This window comes from Balaenoptera acutorostrata, chromosome 2, assembly GCF_949987535.1.
Source record: "Balaenoptera acutorostrata chromosome 2, mBalAcu1.1, whole genome shotgun sequence".
In the NCBI taxonomy this organism is placed as follows: Eukaryota; Metazoa; Chordata; class Mammalia; order Artiodactyla; family Balaenopteridae; genus Balaenoptera; species Balaenoptera acutorostrata.
This window is the reverse complement of record NC_080065.1, coordinates 30670443-30693908: the sequence shown is the minus strand read 5'-3', so window position 1 is coordinate 30693908 and position 23466 is coordinate 30670443.

Genomic DNA, 23466 nt, shown 5'->3' with positions numbered 1-23466 from the left:
TGTAAAATGCACTTGAGAATCCCTCTCCCATTAAACTTCAAATATCCTAGATATTTATAGCTCATTTACAGCCTTTCACTTGCTTTGTAAACAGTGGCAAAATACTGATACATCTCTCACTTTGTGAGGTTAATGCAGCACGCTGACACATTAAAGTGAAAAAAGGTTCTTTATATGTAAAAGTGACATGAGCATCTCGATATCAGTGGGCTGTGTACATTGAGTGGCTTTCATTATAGGTGATTAATTTGGGTCAAATCATCTAATGCCTTTTAGTCTTCTTTGTGATCAAGAGCATGCAGCATTTTACAAGACCTTCACCAGGAGTAAGTGTGTTCTGGAATGGATTTGCTCACCATATACTGATGCCACAGGCTTTCAGAAACAGAGTGGGAAATTTTACAAAGGTGAAGCTGTGACTATTTGGTTAAGAAACTTGCAAAGAAATTTTTAAACGATGCTAAGGATTAGATATTTTAAATCTAATTAGAATTTAGTTGTATTTGTATAGAACAGGACCTGCATCTTAATAATACTGTTCCCTGTACACATAGCAAGCTCTCTTGTAGATGCTGTCACCTACTCAGTATTGTTGTGATGAATTTAGGAGAGAATACATGAGACTGTATGTAAAAAATGCTTGGCACCTGGGAGTTATTTAACTGATAGTGAAATCTAAAAAACAAACAAAGAGATTTTATTGTGTGCCCATCAAATGAATGAACACATGTATAAAGCATTTTAGACAGTTACTAACAAGTAAGTATAGGATTGGGGGTAATGTGACTATATTACGTTTTATTTTTTATTATTTATTTATTTTTAACCGGATATGTGGAAGAGTCCTTTTGCTTTTTTTTTTTTTAACATCTTTTTTGGAGTATAATTGCTTTACATTGTTGTGTTAGTTGCTGCTGTATAACAAAGTGAGTCAGCTATACGTATACATATATCCCCATATCCCCTCCCTCTTGCGTCTCCCTCCCACCCTCCCTAACCCACCCCTCTAGGTGGTCACAGAGCACCGAGCTGATCTCCCCGTGCTATGCGGCTGCTTCCCACTAGCTATCTATTTTACATTTGGTAGTGTATATATGTCCATGCTACTCTCTCACTTTGTCCCAGCTTACCCTTCCCCCTCCCCATGTCCTCAAGTCCATTCTCTATGGCTGCGTCTTTATTCCTGTCCTGCCCCTAGGTTCTTCAGAACCATTTTTTTCTTTTAGATTCCATATATATGTGTTAGCATACGGTATTTGTTTTTCTCTTTCTGACTTACTTCATTCTGTATGACCAACTCTAGGTCGATCCACCTCACTACAAATAACTCAATTTCATTTCTTTTTATGGCTGAGTAATATTCCATTGTATATATGTGCCACATCTTCTTTATCCATTCATCTGTCGATGGACACTTAAGTTGCTTCCATGACCTGACTATTGTAAATAGAGCTGCAATGAACATTGTGGTACATGACTCTTTTTGAATTATGGTTTTCTCAGGGTATATGCCCAGTAGTGGGATTGCTGGGTCATATGGTAGCTCTATTTTTAGTTTTTTTAGGAACCTCCATACTGTTCTCCATAGTGGCTGTACCAATTTACATTCCCACCAACAGTGCAAGAGGGTTCCCTTTTCTCCACACCCTCTCCAGCATTTATAGTTTGTAGATTTTTTGATGATGGCCATTCTGACTGGTGTGAGGTGATACCTCATTGTAGTTTGGATTTGCATTTCTCTAATGATTAGTGATGTTGAGCATCCTTTTATGTGTTTGTTGGCAACCTGTATATCTTCTTTGGAGAAATGTCTATTTAGGTCTTGTGACAATTTTTGGATTAGGTTGTTTGTTTTTTTGATATTGAGCTGTGTGAGCTGCTTGTATATTTTGGATATTAATCCTTTGTCAGTTGCTTCGTTTGCAAATATGTTCTCCCATTCTGAGGGTTGTCTTATCGTCTTGTTTATGGTTTCCTTTGCTGTGCAAAAGTTTTTAAGTTTCATTAGATCCCATTTGTTTCTTTTTGTTTTTATTTACATTTCTCTAGGAGGTGGGTCAAAAAGGATCTTGCTGTGATTTATGTCATGGAGTGTTCTGCCTGTGTTTTCCTCTAAGAGTTTTATCGTGTCTGGCCTTGCATTTAGGTCTTTAATCCATTTTGAGTTTATTTTTGTGTATGGTGTTAGAGAGTGTTCTAATTTCATTCTTTTACATGTAGCTGTCCAGTTTACCCGGCACCACTTATTGAAGAGGCTGTCTTTTCTCCATTGTATATTCTTGCCGCCTTTATCAAAGATAAGGTGACCATATGTGCATGGGTTTTTCTCTGGGCTTTCTATCCTGTTCCATTGATCTATATTTCTGTTTTTGTGCCAGTACCATACTGTCTTGATTACTGTAGCTTTGTAGTATAGTCTGAAGTCAGGGAGCCTGATTCCTCCAGCTCTGTTTTTCTTTTATATTACATTTGAAAATAGTGAAACATTATCTAAAAGAGTTCTTGACATCATTTAGAGCCTTGAGACTGCCACATCCTTTTAGATAGAGAAGACCTTACAGAAAGGGAATTTTGGATATTTGAAGAACCTTGTGATAGGATAAATGGTTATACCAAATTACGTAATCTTTAATCAAAATATGTAATGACAGTTGTTTCACAAAGATCTTTCCTGGGTTAAAATGCCTGACCCAGCAGCAGTCAGAATGATATCTTGGCTGATAATAGGCAGTGTTTTATCATGTACATCAGTGAAAGTCTGACTGAAGCAGAAGAAAAGCCCAGGGGGAGAAAAAGCCCTTTTTCTCTGAGAACTCCAGCTATGGCCTATGGCCAAGTACCCTGCTTGATACTCTGGACTACTTAAAAACAAATTATTTGAAAAACAAAACAAAAAAAACAAATAAGTTGTAAGGATATTGACCAAGCCCTTCTTCTATTCCAGGATCTATGACCCTGCTCTAATTGACAGATAGGTCAGAAAAGGCCAATCATATTATTGTGTCTGAGTGGTTATAAAGTTGAACAGTTTTAGTTATTTAATTACTTAATTTTTTTTGCTGGATACTCTTGATATTCTTTCTTCTTTAAATGTTCTTTTTAATGAAAGGTTGCATTTGTCACTCTTTTGTAGCCTGCCAAGTAGTGTAATTGGCAAAGAGTATTTCAGGTGTTGGAACCCTTTAGCCAGAACTCGCTGTCATTCTCATTGTTCTGGGGAAAAAGAAAACAAACATTCGGAAATGACAGTGGATAAGCCTGAGCCTTGGTTTAAGCAGTGGAAGGAAGTGTAGTTAGTAGTTTCAGCCCAGAGGAAATCTTTCTTAAAGAAACTGGACTGATTCCTTTAAGAAATAAAAGCCAAAGTGCTGTGTGGGGAAGGTGAGACACCTGGTGACAGTGAGCTTAGCGATCAGCGCAGTCACAAATGCTTGCTAGCCTGGTGATGGCAGTCCGCAGAGGGATCTGCCAGGATAATGAACAGCTAGGACTAGGGCCTGCTCTGAGCAGATAAGTCATCAAGTTTGTCTTCAACTGCACCCCCAACCCTCACTGCCTCCTTCTTCATCCTCCCGCTCAATTCCAAGGTTTCTTTTCTCCATTTTTTTCCAAAGGCTTAAGACATTTTAATTACTTGTTTTTTAATTGTTAAAAACATTTTGTGTGTTTTCCTTTTGTAGTTTAAAATTCTCTAATCAAAGGAGGATGGTAGTTTGGTAAACTGAATTCATACTAAGGTGATAGAATCACAGGGATTTATTATTTATTTATCTATCTATCTATTTATTTATTTATTTATTTATTTTTACTGTTTCTAAGGATCTTTGTACTAATACTTAGAAAGGAATGTGCTTTAACTTAAGAGATTTTCAGACACCTGCGGACCAAAGTGGAAGAGATGAGCAGGCACTTATGGAGAAGATTAACTGAGCGAATGAAATTGTGCAGCGGATGCCAGTGAGACTCAAAGTGTTGGTTTCCAAATCTGTTTCTGTGGTCTTAAAGAAAGATTATTTCTCCTGAGTAATACATGAAGTAGGCTGAACTACTACCTCATTCTGTCTCATTTCATTTTCAATGCTTCTCAGAGGAAGTTTATACTCCTGTAAGATCTCATGCCCTATGGAAGCATGAACATTTTTTCTGACAGTGTTTGTCATATAGAGCACCCAGCCAGTCTTCCATTATCTTTTTCAACTTTTGTTTTTGTTGTTGTTCAAATAGGACTTTGTAGAGCTCTGCATTATACTGAAACTCAATAATATGGGGTTTGAATCTTTTTTGAAGAGATAAAGATGTACTTATACACACCCATAAAGAGGGCAGGTTATAAAGAATAGATTCTGTCCAAGTAGAAAGGATTCCAGAATAGCCATAAGCCATCAGAAAATGCAGTGTCTTTAGCCTAATCCAAAGAGGAAATATATCTCAGTAAGACTGAAGTCTCTTTCCTAGTTTTTTTTTTTTTTTTTTCAAATAATTACAGTTAACACCTTATTATCCATCTGGGATGTATCTGAGTAGTATCTATTGGGAAAAGAGCATTGGATTTGTAGATGTGAAACTGGGTATTTTTACCTAGTATGCTGCTTCTCTTCACATCTTCCAGATCCATCCCATCCTCCTCTGCTCACTTCTGTACCTAACTTGTTTTGGTTGCATCATCCAGTATCTTTATTCCTTAGCTTCTGGTTTATTTTGGTCAATGGGAGACGCTGGCTTAGGAGTGGAGGGTGAGAAAAGAAAAGGATCTGGGTATTTCTTCACTGGCATTACAGTACTCTGCTTTGCCACAGCTCTGGCAGTATCTGTGTCCACCATCCTGTCAGGCAACTCCTCTTTCACAGTGGAACCTCTCACCAAGCTCTGGGAACATTATTCTCCCTTCTTCAGGCCTAGGGGTAGTTGTGACTTTCTGCTTTTTAGTCCCTGAGTGTTTTACATTCCCTTTGTTGGCCCCTTCAATCAATTATTTTCAGTCAATTCCTTTAGGTATGCCATCTGTTTCCTGTCAGAACGCTAACAGATACATTTATGTTCTTGGACAAGTCAGATAATATCTCCGACCTTTTATTTTCTTCATTTATAAAATCAGATAATATCTACATTGTTTATATCGAAGGGTTGCCAAGAGGACCAATAATGCATGTGAATTAATAAGGTGTCATTAAAATGCCCGCTATGAATAGCAAATGATCTGCTAATATTGAATCCCCAATCAGCTTTCCTCAGATACTTGATTTGTTTTTCATTACCTGTCTCCATGATAAACTGATAGAAGCTTTGAGGATGAAATCTTGGGTTGACCAAAGGCAAGCAGAAGCAGGAAAGGTAATTCCCTACTGCATATATTCCAAAGCTAAATATACGCTAGCCTTGGGTTTTTACCATACCTGTGTTCCGCTTCTTGGCAGTATGTAATTCAGAGCTGGGAGGGCAATATAGATCATCTTATACCTTTGTTCCTACCCTGCATTTGTACCCTTGATAATGACTTTGTCAGACATTATTTTCTTGTAGTGTGTCTTGTGTATGTCTTGCCCCTCTGTGAGATTATAAAGTTTCTTTACAGTGTTCCTGAAGATGGGGATCGTATCTTACAAGTTTTTTATGAGAGGATAATTCACGTACTGTTAAGCATATATTTGATAAAGCAGACACTTGGGAAATGAATGGTTGGGTATTCAGTGCACACCTGTTGATATTGAAACTTCCAAAGCCTGATCAGGGGCATTTACTGGTTTTATACAAGAGTGTGCTCTCCCTGATTAGCATGATCCTTTTTGCATGCATGGGAAGTGTTTGTTTAACAAATGACATCTGTTGTGTTTTATATGTGTATTTTATTGTGTGATTTGGCACATGTAGGACTTAAAATTCAAGAGGAGAAACTCTTCCTCTTTGTTTCCATCTTACTAGGTTGGCGCCTAGTAAAATGATCTTAAAAACAAAATAAATGTTTATGATGAAAACAACTAATGTTTTTCCATCCAGTCTTCCCAATGCCAATAAAGAAAAGTAATGCTACTCCTGAAGATCAGGTAAACCCAAACTCACACATTCAGGAGAAACATTTAAATTTCAGAATAACAGGCCTGGGAATAGTGACTGCTGGTTTATCCACTGAACCAGCTCTAGAAAGGGAACACGGACAATGGTACAAGAGGTGTTTGGCTCACTGATTCTTCCTTTCTTTGTTTTCTTATTTCTGAATAGGCACAATGCACTCTAGAGAACCCTTGCTATTTTTTGTTCCCACATTCTCACTCCTTCAAAAATAAAAAGAAAAATAACTTAGGTAATCAGGAGCCATATTAAAGGCTCTTGGGAGGCCTAGACTGATCCTACTAATTTCTCTCAGAGAGAGGCCATGTGAAAACAATATCAACAGCCTAGTTGAAGGGATGGTATAAAAGTCCCTTAGCTTACCAAGGTCACCAAGGTGCTGAAAAAAGTAAAGAAATGCTTAGACCCTAAAATATCTTTGGTAAATTGAAGAACTAGCTGGAAACAGAAGACTGTAGGAATATATGTATGTACATATGGTATGAAACTAGAACATAACAGAGGGGTCATGGTAGATTAGCAGCTGACTGAGAGTAACACTTAAGTGCAAAAGTACAGAAGGAAACACAGGACGGCTGGGAAGTCCCAAGAAGAGAAGAGAATGCACAAGCTTGTTAAATTTCTGATTTATTTGGTATAGACAATACCAGAGAAGTTTAGAAAATGGAGAGATTAAATTGGAAGGAACCATCAGGGAACATTCATTGGAGAAAATGAGCCTGAAATTGGCCTCTGAAGGGTTGGCTTGATATAAAGCAGAACAATGGGGGTGATGAAATGCCATACACCTTTTCATGGGAAGATTTATACATTAAAGCAAAAAAATTGTTCAAATAGAATGTTCAGTAAAAAGCAATGAGGTGATATTGGAACGTCTTCTCTAGACCCCCGGGAAGAGAGAGAGGCAGTCTTCTGGATGGTCAGTAGTGATGAGGCTGAGGAAGCAGTCATTTCCGGAATTCTTAGTGGAGAGGATGAAGGGAGTACCTTGGTTTGCTCAGGGTGCCATGACAATCCCATAGACTGGGCAGCTTAAACAGAAATTTATTTCTCTTCCCCTTCTTATTAGGGCACTAATCCCATCATGGGGACCCCATCCTCATGACCTCATCTAAGCCTAATTATCTCTCAAAGGCCCCACCACCAAACACCATCATTTTGGGGGTTAGGGCTCACTGTATGAATTTCAGGGGGACACAGTCATTCAGTCTGTAACAGGAAGTAAGTCAGTTGCATGGAAGGGAATTCATTATTCTTTTGGGGGCATCAAGAGAAGCTGTCATGTTAGAGGAGGAAAAAAGTAGATACAGAACAAGAGGAATAGCATAGTCCTGACTACATGGCAATTTAAGAAACCGGGCCCAGAAAAATAGATGAGGAGTTGTGACCTATCTCAGAGTGTAATTGACCAACCATAGGAACTAACTAACTAAGGACTGCCTAGTCAGATAAAAGAATCAAAATATGCAAAAAGGTAATTGGCTAGGGAGAAAACAAATGTGGGGTCTGATTTCTGCACCTAGAATTCAGATAGAATTAATTTCAGGGAAGGAGATTATAAAGTCTATTGAGGTTGTTTTGGTTCCCAGAGAAGAACACCATAGGGTTATGTGGGAAATACCCCTTCTCGTATAGGGCCAGGAATGAATGCAAAGAGACGGCTGCGGAGTGAGTGCAGAATGATCTAAATTCAAAGAGGACAGGGCCCTGGAGTAGAGACCTGGTGTACTGAAAGAAGCTAACTGTATTGTCTTTGGTGGAAATGGAAGGAATAGTGAAAGATTAACACTCTTGGTATGGGGTTAAGGCAAGGATATATTTATAGAGTGGACTAAGAGTCTTGCATAAGCATAACCCAAAAGGCTGGTGAGATATCTTGGGAACAAATTAGGACATAGGCCAAGATGAGACATCAGTGAAGAGATCATAGTCATCCTAGGATCTCTCACTTCTAAGCATAGTCTCATTACAGACAGGAGTAGCCTTCCATGTCATACCTTTGAAGCTCTATTACTTCTGAACATACATCTTCTTTCTTTTCTAAGCAAGTTCCTAAGGAAGATAGTGGCAGTATAGAAGGGCAGCCGAAATACTGGAGGTCTAACACAAAGAAGAAGAAACAATTAATTTGATGGATGAAGCAGACTGATTTTGCTTAGTAGAGTACAGTGTACCTCAAACATTAAACCAGTTCCTGTATAATCAGTGTTCTTCACAGCGAGTAATCTAGCATGCATACTCTTCATTTGTTCAAAAGTGCATTATCATAATATTAATAATGTGTTACATTCATGATGAATTATGATATGATATATATTAATACTGTCACATTCATGGTAAAAAAAGAAACTATAATTGGAAAGGCACACTAACAAAAAAATTTGAAGCTATATAAATTTAAGGCAATGTGAGCTATTAAATTTGTATTTTTAAGAATATTTATTTATTTATTTATTTTTGGCTGCATAGGCTCTTAGTTGTGGCGTGCAGGCCTCTCTCTAGTTGTGGCGCATGGGCTCCAGAGTGCGTGGGCTCTGTAGTTGCGGTGCGTGGGCTCAGTAATTGTGGTGTGCGGGCTTAGTTGCCCCACGGCATGTGGGCTCTTAGTTCCCCGACCAGGGATCGAGCCTGTGTCCCCTGCATTGGAAGGTGGATTCTTAACCACTGGACCACGAGGGAAGTCCCTAAATTTGTATTTTTATTTCTGCCTCTAAATATGTCATTTTGGGGGGAGTTCCCTGGTTGCCTAGTGGTTAGGATTCAGGGCTTTCACTGCTGTGGCCCGGGTTCAGTCCCTGGTTGGGACTGAGATCCCACAAGCTGTGCAGCCTGGCCAAAAAAAAAGTCATTTTATTGGGGTAAATTCCACAAATCGTTTTTCAAGGCTTTATAAAAAAATATTCAAACTCTATACTCCTGCTGGGCCTATAGAATCTACATTACACTGTGACCTCATTCTGAGCAAGTAAAACCTGGGTAAGTTAAGGTAAATTAAAGGAAATAGAGTAAATGAAGGCGACATATATACACATACCCTCTGTATGTGTCTTTCTTTTTACCGCTGAATTTTGAACTGTTTTCCCCACTCTTTGCCCTACTGTTCTCTCCCATTTCTCTGTCTATATGAAAAGAATCAGAGCCCATCTCAGTGACTGTGAAGTTGTAAGTCTTATCTCTGGAGCAACCAATGTAAATCAGAATTTAAACCCTACCAGCCAAAGGCTGACGAACAGTCTCAGAATGTAGTGTGTCTACCAATGTCTGTTGAGGATAGATGGATTTGGTTCTAATGTGGTCATTTTCTGTTGGCAGTAAGGAGCTGTTATGAGACAAAGGGTGCTAGGAAACGAACAAGATATTTCAAATAAAAAATTACGGAACTCCTGTATCCAGAGTGATTATTTTTAAATTAAAAAATATTAAAATGGTACATTTGAATTTTATAGATGTTCTGGACTAAAATCTTTCAGCTGCCCACATCAAAAGAGGATTATTGAAAAACAAACAAATAGATGATCACAAAGAAAGCACCAGGTCAGATAAAACTAAGGTCGAGCATGGCTTGAGCAAGTCCTAAGTTTCTAAAACCCTCCAAGTCTGCTTGTGCAACTTTTCATGACAAAGATCAGGAAAACTGATCAAGGCCATGCTAGGTGAGGCAAGTGTTCTGTCTCAATTCTTTTACATGTTTTAAATTTGGAACAGAAGAGCCTCAGTCATTTTTAGTTGAGCATGTATAGGTCAGGAGGTGAACATGCTTTCATGCTTTGGGCCTGCCAGCTTTTAAGTCCAGCCACTGGCAACAAAGCTGGCAAATTCGTTCAGGACCAAACTGGGGTGTCGGGTGTGTGTGTGTGTGGGTGTGTGTGTGTGTGTGTGTGTGTGTGTGTGTGTGTTTTGAAATTTTGAGTGGAAAATTAGTGTTAACAGTGTAATTTTTGGTTTTATAAAATTCTAGCATTTCCAATGCTATCTATTTCTTTCTAAAGTGATATCATTTATATAAACTACAATCAAAGGCTGGTGGTACTTACATGAGGGGCTTGAGGTTTGAACAGCCAGGCTTCTAAGAGGAATAATCAACTGAATTAAAGGATTTTTTTTTTTTTACTCAATTTCTTTTCTATCAAAGTCTGAACTTTAGTCACACACTAAAGCACAACTATTACTAAATATATGTCTAAAACTTGACTTTTATGAAATCTATTAAGGACTACCTATTTGATATTCTTCAGAATATTAATGTAGTCATTAGGAAGCCTAAAATGTATTTTAATTGACTTTGAAATTCTTTGTAGAAAAATAAAGAATTTGTGCAGAGAAGTGGGGGAGGTAGGTAGAATCAGAAAAAAGTAGGATATGGGAAGTGGACACTGATTACGTAGAGGGATTAATAAAAAAGATTTGATTTTCTGGACTGTGGTGTTTGACCAGAATACTAGGGAATGGCAAATGGTAACGTATTTCTGGACAACCTAGAAGAAAATATTTTCAAAGGATTTGTTAATGTTTTAGAGGCTTTAAACTAATTCTTGAAAGGAAGACCGATATAAAAAGAAGATATCATAGGTGTAACACAGAAAAAGCTATAGTGGAAATGCTGCCCAGCTATTCTTAGCCATCACCTGGCTCATATTATCTCCCCAAGTGTGCCCCCCACACTCCTTCAAGAGCTTTTTACTCCATGCTTTCTCTGCTTGGAAGTGCTTTCCTCCTTGACTACAGGGCAAACTCTACTTATTTCTCAAGCCTTAGTTCAAATATCTCTTTTGCTACGAAACTATCCCTGATACCCTACAAAATTTTACTTTTTATTGCACTAATTGCACTGTCAGGTTATTTGCTTACGTGCCTTCTCTTCTAGAATGTTCAAAACAGGTAGAGACTTAGTCATCATTTTATGTGCCTAACTCATAAATTCTTGTTAAACAAATACATGAATATTGAGTATCATGATTTTAGAAAGACGTGACTGTTTTCATGACGTAATTGTGAATGAGATAAAGAACTACAGTCTGGATCTAGTAACAGTGGATTTACGGTTGGTGAAATCACTCATTAGCCGAGAAGGTGATTGGGCAGTATGAATTTGGAGGGGAGTCTCCAGTGAAAGACTTTAAGGCTTTGTCTTAAAGTTAATCTTATACTGTATAATCAGTGAGTTAAAGAGAGAACTAAAAGAAGATTAAGATTAGTTAATTACATGTGTTCAGCTCCTGGTAGTCTAAAGTTTTAGACTTCCTAAGTTATGCTATGCCCTTTGCTATACCAACCAATAAGTTAGTTTTGTGGTTTATGTATTACTTTTGTTTTCAGTTGGGTTATTAGTTTGATTTTCCAGAAGCTGAAAAATTCTTATTTGAACTAAAAAGAAAAACAAAAAATAAAACTAAAGTTTTAAAATTTGTGACGGTGAGGCGTCTCTTTCCTTGTCTTTGTTGTTTTCTCCTTAACACCATCTGTGCATCAGTAAGTTGTTGAAAACGCCAACTTGATTTTATCATTTTAGTGTATTTTGTTAAATAAGACACAAGACATTGAGTTTCTTCAGTATTTTAGATGGCTTTTAGAGTCCAACGGGAAATGTTAACAGATGAAAATAATAATAATAAACCCTTACATTGTTGAGAACAGTCAGACCCTTCTGGAAAATATGTGAGTTCTTTCACTTAAGAAGCCTACTGTTGGAAAATAAAGAAAAGAAAACTATGCTCTCATGTGGTCCTGTTGGCCAGGATATAGTCAAAGCCATTAATTCTGAGGTCTTGCTAGTCTTACCATCTTAAGTCTGTTTTCTCCAGGCCACAGAGAGGCACCCAGTGTCTGGATCTAAGGACTGATTTGCACAAAAAGCAATGGATACGAAAGAGAAAAACGGTTTATTCATAGTTTTAGAGCAAGCAGGGACTTGAGACATCATCTGGTTTAGAGATTTCCCGAAGTGACCGCTCATCAGAATCACCTGGAGAGCTTTTAAAATACAGATTTCTGGTCCTCCTCACCTGAGATGTTCTGGGAAGGGGATCTAGAGGATTAAATTTATTAAGGCCTCCAGATAGTTTTGATGCCTAGCCAGATTTGGAAACCAGTGATCTGGTCAAGCCTCCCTGAATTCTGGATGCATAAACTGAGGCACGGAAGGTTAAGTGACAGCTCAAGGTTGGCAGAGCAGCATCAGAACCCAGTGCTCCTGATGTCCCGCCTTCAGTGCATCCATATTTATTATAGAAGTGCAGATGGTATTTTCAGCTGCCTATTTGATATCTTAAGTGACCTTTTATAGTTATAGGAAGCAGTGGAATACTGAAGAGAAAAATAACTAATTGAAACCAAAAGTGCAAAGGACTGTTGTGAGAACCTGGTGAAATGATAGGTTACTTCTTCATAAACCATGAAGTGGTATACCAATAAACATATACAGAGTATATGCAGGGGAGTAAAGTTGTCATATGAAAAAAGTTTTTAAGTAAATAAAAAATAAAATTAAAATGCTTTAAAAGAACTTGATGGTGCATTAAAATTGCTTCAAGCTTTTTCCATCTCAGTTAGAGAGGCATAGTCTGCAGGTGAGCAGGACAATCTACAGGTGCTTTGTGTCTGTGGTTTGTATTGTTCTCTAGGAACTGTGGACCAAACAATGAGACTTGAGTTCAAGGTCTTCTACTTATTTGCTGCTTGAGCACTCTGAATCCAAATTCTACCCCTTATCAAATTAAGTGATTAAAGAAGATAAAAGTTTTGTTCTGGCTTTAATCTTCTGTGATGTTTTTTTCTTTCTGCTGACTTTGCAAATCTCTTTACCATCTTGATTTCTCATGTTTTCTAATTTTGCTTTGAGACTTTCCCCATTTTCATGTCATTTCCTATTATTTCTAGTTTTTAATCCAAGAAATAGTTATTAAACATCTTTTAGGGCTTCCCTGGTGGCGCAGTGGTTGAGAATCTGCCTGCCAATGCAGGGGACACGGGTTCGAGCCCTGGTCTGGGAAGATCCCACATGCCACGGAGCAGCTGGGCCCGTGAGCCACAATTACTGAGCCTGCGCGTCTGGAGCCTGTGCTCCGCAGTAAGAGAGGCCGCGATGGTGAGAGGCCCGCGCACCGCGATGAAGAGTGGTCCCCACTTGCCACAACTAGAGAAAGCCCTCGCACAGAAACGAAGACCCAACACAGCCATAAATAAATAAATAAATAAATAAATAAATAAATAAATAAATAAAAAGAGGTTTAGTTGCCGACACGTGAAGCTTGAAAAAAAAAAAAAAAAAAAAAAAAACATCTTTTAAAATATGTTACTCCGCTAAGTATCTGGGAAATAAAAATGAAGAGTATGGTGTTCCTGACTTTAAAAGAACTCTCATTCTGCAAGGAAGAGAGCCATCTAATAACCACATTCTGATAAAATGTGATAAGAGCTATAGTGGTGACATGTGTAAAGTATCATGCAAGCATATGGGAGGAAATGATGAATTCTTCCATGGCAATGGAATACACATGGGGATGTTGTCAAAGGTTGATAGAGGTAGGGTGATTGGAGTGGATGTGTAGAATAAGAGATATTGGGAGGAGCACTCCAGGTGAAGTATGGATAAAAGTGTGAAAGTGCCTGGTGTGTTCAGGGAATAACTACTAAATCTAGAGTGAGGACTGCAGCTTGGTATAGAGTGTGGGGTACTTGGGTTAGAGAAGGAAACTTAAAAGGAAGACTCAGATGAGGAAAACATGATAAGATACCAATTTTAGGAAGATTGCTGTGACAGCAATGTGGTTGTGTTGAAATGGGATAGAATGGAGAGGGAAACCAGTCATTGGGGCTTGTAAATAGTTATGGCTGTAGATGAAGACATCAGTAGTTAGACATTGACATTAGGGTTAGAGAGGAAGGGGGGTGTAAGAGAGATGAACAGAGAGACTTTAACAAGTTCCTTCCTGAAATTAATTTAGCACATCCATTAACAACAAAGAAGCAAAGCTACTTGTATGTAGTCTTAGGATTTTTTCCTTTCTCTTTCTTCTCACCTCCCGTCCTCCTTTGGTTTTACTTTATTTCAAGCCTCTCCGTTTTTCAGAGAGATAAAATTAATGTCAGTTTCTAAAGGGTCATTCACCGTGCAAGGCCCTGTGCCATCTGGTTCCCCTTTATCTCCTTCCATTTCTCACTCCTCTTCAACCATGCTGGCTCCATTGCTCTTGCTCAAATGTACTGAACACTTCCCCTCTAAGGGACTCTACATTTGTTCTTTCTTCTTCCTAAAATGCCCTTCTACCATATACCTACATGGCTCAGCTTTCACTTTATTCAAGCTGACCTCAGGGTAATGGAGGTGTAAATCCCCTCCCCCGCTAGGATCTGACGGGCTAGCCATTCTCCCTCTTCCTCAGTTAATCTCAGAGCCTTTTATTCCACGTTGGGGTTTGAATGCCTCTCTAGAGGAAAGGCTTTTCTACACTCAAATGGATTCCCGGGGGTTTTTTCTAAAGGAGCAAAAGGGGCCTGGGGAGGGTGTCTGAAGGTGAAGGTAGCAATCGATACCTTCTTCCCCTTTGTAAATAGTATTTTTTTTTTTTTTAAAGAAATTCACGTTCTTTTATTTATTTATTTATGACTGTGTTGAGTCTTCGTTTCTGTGCGAGGGCTTTCTCCAGTTGCGGCGAGTGGGGACCACTCTTCATCGCGGTGCGCGGGCCTCTCACTATCGCGGCCTCTCTTGTTGCGGAGCACAGGCTCCAGACGCGCAGGCTCAGTAATTGTGGCTCACGGGCCCAGTTGCTCCGCGGCATGTGGGATCTTCCCAGACCGGGGCACGAACCCGTGTCCCCTGTACTGGCAGGCAGATTCTCAACCACTGCGCCACCAGGGAAGCCCCAATAGTATTTTTATATACCATCCTCACATCTCAGGCAGTATACATGGAAGTCCCCACATGGAGGGGATGGGAGGTTGTCTGTTCCTCTCCAGAGTGGATAAGGGTGAGAGAAAGGTGTGTATTTATAGAAAATTAAATTTAATAACAAGTTTCTATGAAAAATCAAAGCTTTCCCGCTATGCTCCTCCTTCTATCCCCTGAACTGTTGTGTTTTCCTTTATACACTGACTCTACCTGACCTCTTGTATGTATATATTGTTTATTGTCTGTTCCCACCCATTATAGAATATGAGCTCCCAAGGTACAAGGTCTTTATCCCCAGCTCCTAGAATACTGTGTGGTTCATAGTAGGCATTCAATAAATATTTTTTAAAGAATATCTATGCAGGGTGGATTTAATTAAGGACCTGATTAGAGTATTTATTTGTAGTCATTTATTTTTATATGACGGTAATATTAGGATCGCTTCCTGGAATCGCAGGAATAAGATAGTAGGTTTTGTCTTCTTGGCTGCTTGATTTTTGTTGTTGTTGTTCTTGCTTTCTTCATTCTTTAAATGCATATATGCACATAGATCAGAAAGATAATATGGGGTTGGCCAAAAAGTTCGTTTGGTTAATGAAACCCAAAGTTCTTGGTGAAAATGAAAAATGTGTCTTTTATTTTTACTTAAAACCGAATGAACTTTCTGGCCAACCCAATACACATCGAGGAGCAACAGGGCTGTGGTCTTACTGGGTATAGCTCATGAAATATTTATTAATTGGTTGCTAGTTTTGCTTAAACTACAAAGTGTGAATGTGTGTGTGTGTGTGTGTGTGTGTGTGTGTGTGTGTGTGTGTATGGGTGTGTTGGTAGATGGGAAGAAGAGAGTGGCATACTGGGAATAGGTGTTTCTAAAGAAATAGTAGTGTCGATCAAGAATTTATGGACATATAAATGAAAAAGGCCTATAAAAGCACCTGTTAATTTTTCATCCAACAAGCATTTTTGAGCAAGAATGCAAGGCCTTGGCAGGGGGGTGAGTGGTGCACAGAATCCCTTATGTTAGAGGATTTACAGTATAGTGAGAGATACAGGCTTATATACCCTGAGCTATGCTACAAGACTGAGGGTACTAACTAAGACCTGCAACAGGAAAGCAAAGTGCTCACAGAGGAAGCAGAATAGAGACTTAAGTACAAACTAACAGAGGTGACTATATGACTATGTCACTTATTAGCTAAGGGATGCCAATAGTTAAGTGATAAGAGCATTTAAGGTTCATTAGGGAAGGCTTCAGAGGAGAAAGGAGGAAAGTGCGGCACCCACTTAATACATAGGGGAGAGTGACTATTTCCTGTGTACCCTACTTCCTAACAGTTAGTAAGATGCTTCTCTTTCCAAGGCTGCCTCTTGTCAAATGAGGAGTAACCCTAGAGGATACGCAAATGGCTCTTTAAGTTCTCTAAACTCTTTACAAGTTTCCTTGTACATGAATACTGGAGGAAAGAGGTACTAGGTTAGGATATTTGTCTTCTAGGGAAGTAACCTAACAACCTGGCTAACTGTCTTATGGTATGGGGAACTTGCTGGGCAATTTTAACATTGTCAGCCAATGCCTGGGAAGGAACTCATGTGGGCCCTGACTCCCTTTGAAGACAGGAAAGCCAGAGGAAGGACATGGGTTTGTTTGACTATTCCCTCACCCCTACCCCCAGCCCTCAGTGTGAGAAAAGGTTATCATTTCTTGGCTTTCAAGGTTTTCTCTCAGGAAAATCTTTTCCTTTGTTCTATTTTTGCCACAGACCCAGACAAAGGCACTCAGTAGCGCAGTTCTGGAACAGTGACACTCTGGTCGCAGTGCATGGGGAGCTGAATGAGTCAGCCTGACGGGCACTGACTTACGTCCTAATTATAGAAAAGAAAACAAGATTGTTTTAGATTTATTAAAAACTGGAAGGTGCTATCACTGCACATGAACAGAAAATCCTCGCCTCCGGTAACCCTTGATCTTGTTTTAACATAGAAACAGAAAGTGAGCTGAACTATACACTTGCCTGTCTAGAGGAAAGAATGCTTCCTCTCTTTAGCCTTGAGCTTCAGTGAATTAGAGGAATGAGTGAGAAATGAGGGTGTGAAAAAGAGGCTGGACACAGTGGTGCTGCCCACTGAATTATTTTCCATCTGGAGGGAAGGCCGTTGCTTTCAGTATATTCTTCAAAGGAAAAAAAAAAATGGTAGTGAGCTCAGTCAAGTTTAAATATTACCTTGTAATATATTTAATACTAAGGAAATGGACTTGAGTCACAGCACTGAGGGCTTGGGCAAGGCTCAGTGCATTGGAATGATCTGATGCATTCTGTCCTGTGTTTATCTGAATATTTGCCGAGAGAAGAGAGATTGGAGCAACATGTTATTTCTGACAGTGGTGAGGAGGGAGCAAGATAACACGGTATGCGTGTGTGTGGTGGAGGCAGGCATATCCACACGTACAGAAGACAGTTTAGCAGGTAGACTAGTTAGAGCACCAGAAGCTAGGCAGAGGCATGGAATGATTCCCCTACAGACTTCAAAGGGAGCATGGGCCTGCTGACATTCTGATTTTAGACTTCTAGCCTGCAGAACTGTGAGATAATGAATTTCTGTTGTTTTAAACCTCCAAGTTTATGCTATTTTATTATGGCATCCCTAGGAAATTAATATATAGTCACTCAGCTAGTAAGTGACAGAAATAGAATTTGAAACCTAGTCTATAATCCATATCCCATGGCCATTTCTAAATGGAGACATTGGAATGTTAGGCTGAATTTCTGTAAATACGGCTTTCCTGACAGTTGAAGTATATAGACAGTGACTGATAATCATAGGAGTAGATACAGTCAGGTTGGAAGTGGGGCTGGATAAATCTGAGCAAGTAAGGTTGAAGTTAAGGCATATAGTTGTTCAGTCTTGCCTAGTTCTGCTTCATCCCACCTAGCCCTAATCCTCAGTCTGGTTACCTGCACAGGGGAATAACGAGAGCTAAGTGAGTCCAATGAGTTAGGAAGAAGAAAGCAGAGATTGTTTTAACTTCAGAGTTGGAGGGAAAGGGGAGAGTAGTTGGATAACTCAGGGATTTCTAGGTCTGTTATTGAGTTGCCAAAAGAAACTGTTATTTCCTTCTTTAGAGGTTCCTAAAATCACTCCTAAATTATTCACTGACTGCTAAATGTGTTTTGGGCACATTGGGGAGGTGACGACTGTAAAATAAATATAAGATCCAATCCCAGTAAGGCTGAAATCTGGGAACACAAAAACTAGTATATCTGAAAATATTAGAGACAGTAAAACTGTTCAGGTTCAACTATAAGTATAATAGGAGTTCAGGCAAGGGATGACAGAAAAGGATCCTCCTTTTATTTATTTTTTTCCAGCTTTATTGAGATATAATTGGCATATAACATTCTGTATGTTTAAGGTATACAGTGTTTTGATTTGATACACTCATATATTGCAGAATGATTACCACCATACCATTAGCTAACACCTGCATCACATCACATAATTACCACTTCTTTTTTGTGGTGAGAACAATTTAAAATCTACCCTGTTAGCAACTTCAAGTATATAATACAGTATTACTAACTATAATCACCATGTTGTACATTAGATCTCCAGAACTTATTCTTCCAATCCATGAATATGGAATATCTTTCCATTTATTTGTGCCTTCTTCAGTTTCTTTCAGCAATGTCTTATAATCTTCAGTGCACAGATTTTTCACCTCCTTGTTGAAATTTATTCTTAAGTATTTATTCTTTTTGATGGTATTTGTAAATGGGATTGTTTTCTTGATTTCTTTTTCTGATAGTTCATAGAAACACAACTGCTTTTTTGTATACTGCTTTTGAGTCCTGCAAATTTACTGAATTTGTTTATTAGTTCTAGCAGGTTTTTTGTGTGTGTGTGTGGAGTCTTTAGGGTTTTCTACATATATAATACCATGTCATCTGCAAATGGATACAATTTTACTTCTTTTTCAATTTGGATGCTTTTTAAAAAATTGAAGTACAGTTGATTTATAATATTATATTAGTTTCAGATGTACAGCACAGTGATTCAGTATTTTTACAGATTATACTCCATTACTGATTTGTATCCTTTTAAATGTCACTGTTTCCTAATGCTCCATCTTCAAATCTTCTTTACCCTCTCTATGTACTCTATGGCTGATCTCATGATGTCAGCTACTGTCTGATTCCTCTGGAGTTGACTTTTATTCTGAATTTCAGATTTTATTTATAGCTATAACTGCAATCTTCTCACAGAAGAATTTAGAATCAGCCCAGAATCACCATTTCCTGGGTAGAGGGAAGCAAAGTGATTGCTGTATCCCAGATCAAACATAAAATATAGTAATAGCTGCTAACATTTATTGAGAGGCCTTCCAATCATTTGCCTACTTGGCATCAGACCTATTTCCAGCCCTTCCCCTTTCCCAGATAACTATATTTTCTAGACTCCCTTACCAAATGGCTTCTAGCACATTTCAGAAAATAGGCACCGGCGGAAGGTTGGAGGACTGGAGACAGGGTATATCCTCATCTTTATGTTTCCAGTAGGATCTCCGGAAGTGGCTATGTCTTTCTCATGGTTCCAGCTTCTTCCAGCTCTTAGGCACTGTTAAAACTACCTCCTCCCTTTGCTTTCCAGTCCTATGGGGTAGAGAGACTTCCTGTACTTGTTAATTTCTGGATTGCTTCATGTTCCCCTGTTTAATCTTTCAGCACATCCAACATACTTGAAAATAGATTCCCAGGGTTTGGCTTCTCTGCCTGGATCCTGGTTGTTCTGAGTACTTTACATATATTACCTTTCTAATCTATATAACAGTTCTATGAGGTAGACACTATTATTTCCCAATTTTAGAAATGAGTAAACCAAGGTAAATAGAGATTAAGTTGCTTGTTCAAAGTCCAACAGAAAGTGGTGGCCTGAGCCTAAACTCTTGAACACTAAATCATGTTACCTCTCATTAAAACAGTCGTTCACCTTTGACTTCAAGCATTTCTAACTGAAGAATTCTTCCCTGAGTTCTGAGCTCCAGGGTCGTTGGCATCTTGCCAAATGTCTCTGGTGATGCTTCTATTTTTAGGAGAGCAAGTGGCCAAAGGACTGCTTATGTTATCCTCCATGAACCTCTAAGTTCTATTTTGCTTTCTCTAATTTATATGTTCCCCCCCACCCCGCCATTTCTTCTACAGGCCTCCTACCAGGGTCACTCACTGGGTTGTCTTGACCCCATCACTCAGTGCACTCAGTGAATCCAGAAGTTGCCTCCTGCTTTAGTTTTGCTCCCTGCCTCATTTCTGCCCTTTGCCAATTCCGTTGGTACATAAGGACAGGTCAGAAATACATTACATAGGAACACACTGATTTTTTTTCTAACGATGAATTGAACACTTCCCAGAAGAGCTTTACCATCTTTCCCAGCATAACTTTTTTATAAATACATACTGGCTCTCTACTTGGGATTCTATGAATATACTATCTAATTTTATATTTATTATAAATACCTATATTAATTTTATTTTTTTCCCTTATAGTCCTCTTTGGTTGAAATGTCCTTTCCTTTATTTTCTTCCTGGTGAAATCATACTCATCTGGAGAGGCAAGATCTAGCTTAAATGCTACCTATTCTAGTAGTCTTTCATGACTCTCTCCGTCCCCCCTGTGCCTTGTCCTTAGCTAGACTGAATAAATCACCTCCTTCCTTTTGGTTCCATATCACTCTGATCACCCCTCTGACCCAGTTCTCAGTGTGTGCATGTCTGTCTCCCAAATAAACTTGACAGTAGAGATCATATCTTTGCTTTTGTGTTTCCTGTCACCTAATATATGTTAAGTAAATTTTGGGATTGAATCAGAGCAAGCAGTTTTGTTGAAATCCACTTAGGAGACTTGTTGATGACAAGCAAACAATATTTAGTGAATGTTAAGCAGGTGAAACTATCTTCCTTATAGATCTGGCTTTTGTTCTTTTAACTTGATATGTTATAAATTGGGACACTTGGTGATTTTTAAAAAAAATTTTTAGAAATTAATTAATTAATTTATTTATTTATGGCTGTGTTGGTTCTCTGTTGCTGTGCGCGGGCTTTCTCTAGTTGTGGCGAGCGGGGGCTACTCTTCCCTGCGGTTCGCAGGCTTCTCATTGCGGTGGCTTCTCTTGTTGCAGAGCATGGGCTCTAGGCACGTGAGCTTCAGTAGTTGTGGCACGCGGGCTCCAGAGCGCAGGCTCAGAAGTTGTGGTGCACGGGCTTAGCTGCTCCACGGCATGTGGGATCTTCCCGGACCAGGGCTTGAACCCATGTCCCCTGCATTGGCAGGCGGATTCTTAACCACTGCGCCACCAGGGAAGTCCGACACTTGGTGATTTTTATAATGAATAATTTGTACCCTAGATACTAAGTTCTAATGCAGAATTGTGTGTGTGTGTGTGTGTGTGTGTGTGTGTGTGTGTGAGAGAGAGAGAGAGAGAGAGAATGGGAAATTTACTTGAACATTTTTTTTTCTTTTAGACAACCACCTCACAATGTTATTTTGAGGAAACATGACTGAACGGTAGCAGAATATTACTTTGTAAATATAACTAAATTCCTGTGAAATACTCAGCGCTGGAGGATAGGTATTACAGAATCAGCAATGGGTTATAAGTTGGTTTATTTCTAATGGGAAATATTTAATGTGGAAAGAATATGTTTTGGTGTTAGGGAGAGCTAATCAATATATATAATCTTAGTTTATGCACACATGGGTTGGGTATTATGTGTGTGACTTACCAAAAGATGATTACTTAGCTATGTGGGTATTATAAGCGCCATTTACAAAGAGTTAAATGGTTTACTGAAGGGCTAATATGAGTTAGTTAATCGTTAAGAAGTTTGCAATTTCCAGACTAATATGTTCCCCTTTGAATGGTTTATTAAGTTGGTCATTTCCCAAAATAGTTTAGCACCCAGATAGATAGATCCATTGCAGTACCAAAAAAAGCACAATAAATATATTTTTCTTATGGTTCATCATCCAGCAAAATCCAGAGAGCATGATCAAAGGATTATAGCCATCAGAGTAACTGTTCCATATTGCTCTGTAGCTTTAGGCCTGTAAATATCAGTGTTCCATCCCATGCTTTTGCTGGCTTGCATCATGGCCACTGAGCCAATTCTTTTCCTTTTTAAGTTTTTTAACCTGTTTATTTATCCCAACATGATCTTTCTTTCTGCCGTTAATTTATGTCAAGGTGAAAAGTTTAGACCCACAGTGCCTGATAAAAAGCATGCAAGTGATTTGGCCGGCAGTACAGCAAGAGTACTAAAGAAGAATCTTATAATTTGTGAAAATGAAGATTTTCATTGGCTGGAGGCAAGAGAGTACAAAAAAGGAAATGTATGAGAGGCCAGATTGTAAATTCAGCAGGATTTTAGACATGCGTGGAAGCCCTTTGACATTGCAATGGGCAATATAAACATTGCTACAGCTGGGAAGAAGTAACTGTCAATTGTACAAACAGGAGCTGCACTGACTATGATCAGTGCATCATGGGAGTTTAGGACCTCTGAAGAGAATGAAACAACAGCCAGGAAGCGGGACTGCAAAATGCATCTCCAAGAAACTACAAATAAGGCATACCCAGGCATACATATAAATACAAGTATAAATATATACACACACATATAAAGTTATGTTTGATTTTTGTTAAAATAAGACCACATTATGCACATTACTCTGTAACTTGTTTTCCTCATTTAGCAGTGTATCACTGAAAGCACTTCCTTAATATATAGATGTAACTCATTCGACTTTCAACAAGGGTGCCAAGACAATTCAATAGGGAAAGAGTAGTCTTTTCAACAAATGGACAACTGGAGATATATATATATATATATAGATATATATATATATAGATAGATAGATAGATAGATAGATAGATATACAAAAGAATGAATTTGAACCTCTTTCTTATATCATACAAAAAAAATTATTCCTAGTGGATCATGGACCTAAATGTGAGAGCTAAAATTATATAGCTATTTGAAGAAAACATGGGAGTAAATCTTCATGACATGGGGTTAGTTAAAGCCTTCTTAGATACAATCAAAATCACAAGTGACAAAAGAAAAACAGGTAAAATGCACTTCACCAAAATATAAGACTTTTGTGCCTCAGAGGACCCATCAGTAATGTGAAAAGACAACCCAGAATGGGAGAAAATATTTGCGTATCATATACCTGACAAGGGACTTACATCCAGAATATATTAAAAATGCTTGCCACTCAACAATAAAATGACAAACGACCACTTAAAAATGGGCAAAGGATCTGAATAGATACTACTCTAGAGAAAATATATAAATGGCCAATAAGCACATGGAAAGATGCTCAACATCATTAACCATTTGGAGATTGCATATCAAAATCACAATGAGATACCATTTCACACCCAGTAGGTTGGCTATAACCTAGAAGACAGGTAATAGCAAGTGTTGGTGAGGATGTGGAGAATTTGGAAT